The following is a 6299-nucleotide window of genomic DNA, read 5'->3' on the forward strand; positions in this document are numbered from 1 at the left end:
TAGTATTGGAAATGTAATTGAGGAAATTATGTAATAAAAATATTAAAAAAAAAAAAAAAAAAAAAAAAAAAAAAAAATAAAAAAAAAAAAAAAAAAAAAAAAGAGTTCTTTCCTCAGGATGAACCTGACAGCTGTTGCCCATAGCAGGTGTTTCCTGAGGCCACAGCAAAAGTAAAGGGCACCAGGTTTGATCCCAAGAAGTAACTAGTACAGGAAATTCCTGCGGTTATCTTAACAATCACACGGCCATTTAGGTGGAAGACCAAAACCCGAATGAAATCCATCAAAATGTTATACAACCTTCACTGCACATAGTGTGGTTACAGATTATACAACCTTCATTGTACATAGTGTGGCTACATATACAGAGCAGGGAGGGAGGGGAGAGAAAGAACCAAAACACTGAATGCTCTCTACAGCAGGAGGGATTTCCAATGGGCTGAATCATGGACTCTCCCCCCTCGTTCACTGACAGAAATCGTAACTCAGAGTTTTAAGGAGGAGATCAAGTTAAAGTGAAATCATGAGATAGACTCTAATCCAACAAGAAGAGATGAAGACACAGGGTAGATGACAGGAACACGTGTGTGAGAAGCATCATCTACAAGCCATGCCGAGAATCTCAGTAGCAAGCGTCCCTGCCCGAACCTTGACCTTGCACTTCTAAGTCCTTATTTGTGACAAAATAACTTCTGCTTTTTGTGCCATGCACAGTAGTTCAGTATGGAAGCTCTAATTAGCTATTTAATAGCGTCGACATCATTACTTAAGTGGCACGGATGGTACAAAAGCTACTAAGATGGGCTGGAGAGATGGCTATTACAGAGGACCTGGGTTCAGCTCCCACCACCCACATGGCAGCTCCTAACTGTAACTCCAGTTTTACCTAATCTGATACTCCCTTCTGACTTTGGTGAGCAACATACAACACACACACATATACATACACACACAGACATAATACCATACACTCCACATACACACACATACACACACACACACACACACACACACACACATTGTCAAAACATTCATACACATAAAATAAAAGTAAGTAAAATTAAAAAAAAAATATCTACCAGGGAATCAAGGCCATACCATGGCCCTGGAATAGGAGTCACTTCCCCATCTACCTTCAGTCTCAGTCCCAGCCTGGAGGAATCTAAGTCCCAACCGGCCTCTCCTGATTCATTCTCTGCACAGCAGCCAAAGTGATGCTTTCAAAAAACAAATCCAGTGATACCCAGCTCTGACTCCCATCCTCCCCGGGGGCACTGAATAGTACCCAGTAGCTTCACTCTACCTGAGATCCTTGCCAGACACTAAAGGCCATGTTGCTCCACCTCCTGGCTCTTGTTGGCCCTTTTAGCCTCATCTCAGGCCTGCTTTCATCTGCCATCCACCCTGGATATCTTTCTTTCCATTGCATCGGGCTTCTTCTGCACACTGGCAGATCCTCTCTCCCAAAGAGGTATGTTGGCGGCACTTCTGGGTTACCTGGCTCTACACTTAGGAAAACACACAGCGTCTGACAGCTTTCAGAGGGGAGAGGTCATCTCTAACCCTCTAGACTGCCTGTGACAAGTGAGCCATCGGAAGACAGTGGTCTCAGGAACAGCTGCCAAGAGTCAGGAGCATAAGCAAGAGGAGAGGGAAAGCTAAAACTTGAGTCCTCCTGAGAGGGTCACAGGGCGTGACAACACAAATGCTGGTGACAGCATCATTCACCTGGGCTGAAGGGTGACAGTCTGCGCCTGTCAGCCAAGGCAAGTCACCTGCTCTGTCAGACATGATGAAAGGGCTTTCTTTCTGGTCTGGCTTGCTCCCTGCCCTTCCAGACACAAAAGGAAGCAGCTAAGACGGTACCCTATGGATACCATCCTGAGACCCTTTTATTATCCCTTGGTTAGACATTAATGCTTTCTGAATGAGACACAGGATGTGTGAGTGGGGGACATGGCCCGGCAATCCTATAAAATATTTGAAATGAGGGCAGTGGTATGTAATTACATTAGACCCACAGTGAACTGACTCTCCCTCGCTTGGTCCATTCACCTGTAACCCAAATAAAGTTGGGTTTGCTTTGTGCTCAGTTTTGGGGCAGAATTCTTTGAGACTTTAATGGGTAACAGAAACACTACCAATAGCCAGAACTAATAACTAAAAGAAATCAAGTCAGATCTTTGCTGGCTTCTCTTTCTCTCAAGTAGCCAAGGGAAGAAGACACGCCCTAGATATCTAGCAGACAGAGGTCAATCCAAGGCTTTATGGTTTGTGCCATGTGATCGTCTCTGGCCCAGTGAAGCAGGTAAGGAGAGGATCACCCCGCTCGTTCCGTGGCCGAGCAGACTGAGATGTAGGGTACTGAAGCCATGTGCCTGATGCCAGCTCAATCCTTGGACATTTAGCCAGCTGCCTTCCTACATAAGAGATAGACTGCTTCCTGATATCCTGCCTTGTAAAAAAAAAAAAAAAAAAAAACCCCAAAAATGGAGACTTCTCCTGACACTGTTGGTAGCAGACCTTATCACTGGCAATATTAAGGTCAAGAAACCCCAAGAAATCATTGTTATTTGCTTCTCAACCCCCAGCTGTGTGAGTTGTTCAGACAAAAAAGGAGAAAACATCATCAAAGCACACAAATATGTTGTTCACTTGCTCAGCCTCTCTAAGCTAGATTAATGGGCAAAGCATCCTCTATGTTTACACCCAGCAGTGGACTTTGCTACTGGCTAAGGAGTATTTTCCCCCAGAGTGCTGACAGAGTCACAGATGCTGAGGTAATCCAAATCGCCACACTCAGTAGCGGACTGAAGGCATCCTAAGGCTGCCTGGGCGGGTGAGTTGTGGGTGGTGACCAGCTGCTCTGGGTCTGAAGGTAATCTCTGGCCTGGATTTAGCTCAAGGGGAGAAATGGCCTCAGGGAAGGGAATGGCATGGGATCCAGACTGCAGAAGGAGGTCTGCTTAATAGCGCCAGAGAGTGAAGAGATTGAGGCAGAGGTTCTGGATAAAAAGAGGAAGATGCACAGCATCTCCTACCATTTACTCCTGGCCCATTTGCCAGATTCAGGATGAGGAAGGACTGGTGGTGGGAACAACTCTTGGGTCACACATTGTCAGTCTTTTTGTGCTTCAGATTCTTTTTCCACTTGAGGACATATGGAGGTCTCCCAGGCCATAGGCCAATGGAGGAGCCATATGCACAGTAATACCAGGGAAGTGTCTCAGTCTTTCCTGAGGTCAAGGCGGCCTAAAGACTTCTCTGAATCCCTTGACACGAAGGGCTCTTCTCAAGTGAGAATTAGTCTGGTGTCACTTCTGGCACCCATCAAACCCCAGTGAGGACCTGGCCTCAAGCAGGAAGTTCTGAGCACAACTAGACTGCCAAGTCTTCAGCTCATGCACATTGGCAAAAGTCATTATTTATCAGTATTTCCTGGGCAATTTCTCTGTGCTGCAGACTGGGGAGACAGTTGTGTTTCCTGGGCATTGGGAGTTGATAATTACATGGGAGAGAGCTACGATAGGTAATTAAAGAGGCATTTACAAAATGGGGTGGGCAGAATGAAGGAATTGAAGAGTGGGGGAAGGGAAGCATTCCAGCAACACTACAGAGATGGGAAGGAATCAGCTGTGGACCAGGGATGGAACAAGTCTGCTGGAGAAAAAAGGTGCATGAAAGGGAACCCAAGTCTAGGGTTGAGGTGACATGGTCACATCCAGGAGGCCAGTGTGGTTAGGATATCAGGGCCATGGGGAGCAGTACAAATATGTTGGAGAGGTGGCTCTTGAAATGCGTAATTCTTAAAGGTTTGCCTATCAACAAATGATACTTTTAAAGGTGTTGTGTTGAACTAGCCCTTTAAGACAAGCAGGATGGCTTGATGAAACACGATGGGCCTGATGAAAAACCAGCTTCAAGGGACTACAAACTCAGCAGGACAGCTGACGCTGGAAGTCAGTTCTGTTTTAAAGATCAGAGTCTAGGGGGATAATCATGGGCCATGCTGGAACTGTGCACAACTTATTATCATTAACCCAGAGATCTCACTAAGAGTTTCGGTAAGTACGCAAGCAAGGCCGTCATCAACAGAAGGGACATTTCCGTGTCTCTGGATAATCTGCTGTGACTTTTTGCAGACATTTTTCTCCTGGTCAAAAGCAAACTCTGCTATGACTTCTTTATGTGTGTATTGTTATGTGTGCCTGTGTTTTCCGATGTGCCTGCAACTGGGTAAACGTGTGTGTGTGTGTGTGTGTGTGTGTGTGTGTGTGTACACAGGTGTAGAGGCTGATGTTGGTGTCTTTCTCTGTGTGTTTTTGTCAGGCTCTCGCACTGCACCTGGAGCTCACCAGGGATCCTCCTGTCTCTGCTTCTTCAATGTGGGGACTGCAGATGTGTGCAGTTGTGCCCAGCTTTATGCTTTCTTCTTCTTCTTTTTTTTTTTTTTTAAAAAAAAGAAAACACAAGTGCTGATATTTAAATTCAAGTCTTTGGCTTTCCTGACAAGCATGTTACTGATTGTGACATCTGTTACGATTCCTGCCTATGTTGGTTAATCTTGCCTGTTCTCTGTTATGATTTCTGCCTACCACAATCAAATTTTTTTTTCTGCTCTTGAACTTCATATAAACGGAATCAGTTTATACCTTTACGTCTAACTTCCCTCTTCACCAGCTTCTATCACTGATTCATGTTGTGGCTTGTATTAGCAGGCTGTGACTCTTTCTTAGCAAGTAACAATCCATTGTAGGAATGGGTCTCAGTCTGCTTATCTGGCCTGTGTGCAGAAAAACATTTGGGTTACCTTTAGCTCTGGGCTATGATGAATGGAGACGCCAGGAACATTCTTGCATAAATCTTCCTGTAGATATATGTTTTCATCTTTCGTGCATTCACAGCTGAGAGAGGTGTTGCTGGATCATGGGTAGGTGTATCCTGAATTTTTTATGAAATTCTCATGTAGTTTCCCAAAGCTGTGCCCTTTGGATTTCCACCAGCCATACATGAGAAATGCTAGCTACCGGGTGGTGTTTGAACTGTATTCCACCAAAAACTAATGATGCTGAGTTCCTTTTTGGTAGTCTGTTGGCCATATATCTTCATTCTTTTGGGATGTGTTGATTTGGGTTGTTGCTTTTTTTTTTTTTTTAACTTATTTTAGTGATCAAGGTAGTCGGAAGTCATGGCCTACCTCAGGATCATAACATACTTAACAATATTTTCTTATAAAAATCTTATGACCTATAGCTATTATTTTCTTTAGGTCTACAATATCAGTTTAAATCAGTTTTTATATAGTGATTAACAGAGGTCTTGTATAAGGACTCCCTTAATTTAATTTTTTTACCTTTATTCTTACTCTTCTCTTATATACTACATCCTGACTGCAGTTTCCACTCTCTTCCCTCCTTCCAGTCTCTCCCCACACCTTCCCTTTTCCTCCAGATCCAACCCCCACTTCGACTCCCCTCAGAAAAAAAGCAGCCTTCCAGGGACATCAATCAGATATGGTATAACAAGCTACCATAAGGCCAGGCACATATTCTCACGTCAAGGCTGGATGAAGCAAGGCAGCAGGAGGAAGGGTTCCAAATCAAGACAAAAGAGTCAGGGATTGCCCTCATGCCCACTCTTTGGAGTCCCACGGGGCATCAAGCTAATATTGGATGAAGGTTGGGGAGTACTGTGGAGAAGGAGGAGGGGGAAGAAGAGAAGAAGGAGGAGTGTAGGGGAAGGAAGGAGGGAGAGAAGGAGGAACAGGAGAAGGAGGAGAAGCAGGAGGAAGAGGAGGAGGAATTGGAGGAGCCAGAGAAATCAAGGACACCACAAGAACACAAGAACATGACCCACAGAATCCACTGACCAGGACTCAGAGATCAGGAAGCAGACATGAATCTGACCTGGGTCTTCTGCATATATGTCAGTTTTATTTTTAACATTTATCTTGAGGCAAGTTGTGGTAGTTTGAATAAGAATGCCCCCCCCCACACACACACTTCATAGGCTCATATCTTTGAATACTTAGTTACCACAGAGTGGAACTTTTTCATAGGATTAGAAGGATTAGGAGGTGTGGCCTTGTTGGAGTAGCTATGGCTACAAAGAAGTTTGTCATTGGAGAGGATTTTGAGGTTTTGAAAGCCTAGATCTCTTTTCCCTTCCCTTCCCTTCCCTTCCCTTCCCTTCCCTTCCCTTCCCTTCCCTTCCCTTCCCTTCTCTCCTCTCCCCTCTCCTCTTCTCCCTCTCTCCCCTCCCTCCCTTTCTCTTCCTCTCTCCCTCCCTCCCACTCCCCC

General features: G+C 44.9%; 1 protein-coding gene and 1 long non-coding RNA gene across 6 annotated transcripts in view; both read right to left on the reverse strand.

Annotated features, from left to right (window-relative positions):
* Positions 1-1617, reverse strand: part of LOC110284599 — a 14024-nt gene extending 12407 nt beyond the window's left edge. The window contains exon 1 of the long non-coding RNA XR_002376960.2: positions 1304-1617. This is a non-coding gene — a long non-coding RNA (uncharacterized LOC110284599). The remainder of the gene's footprint in view (positions 1-1303) is intronic.
* Ablim3 (actin binding LIM protein family member 3) overlaps positions 1-6299 on the reverse strand; it is a 119301-nt gene that overhangs the window by 99272 nt on the left and 13730 nt on the right. The gene's annotated exons all lie outside the window — the stretch shown is intronic.

The sequence above is a fragment of the Mus caroli genome, chromosome 18, assembly GCF_900094665.2.
Source record: "Mus caroli chromosome 18, CAROLI_EIJ_v1.1, whole genome shotgun sequence".
NCBI classification, from domain to species: Eukaryota; Metazoa; Chordata; class Mammalia; order Rodentia; family Muridae; genus Mus; species Mus caroli.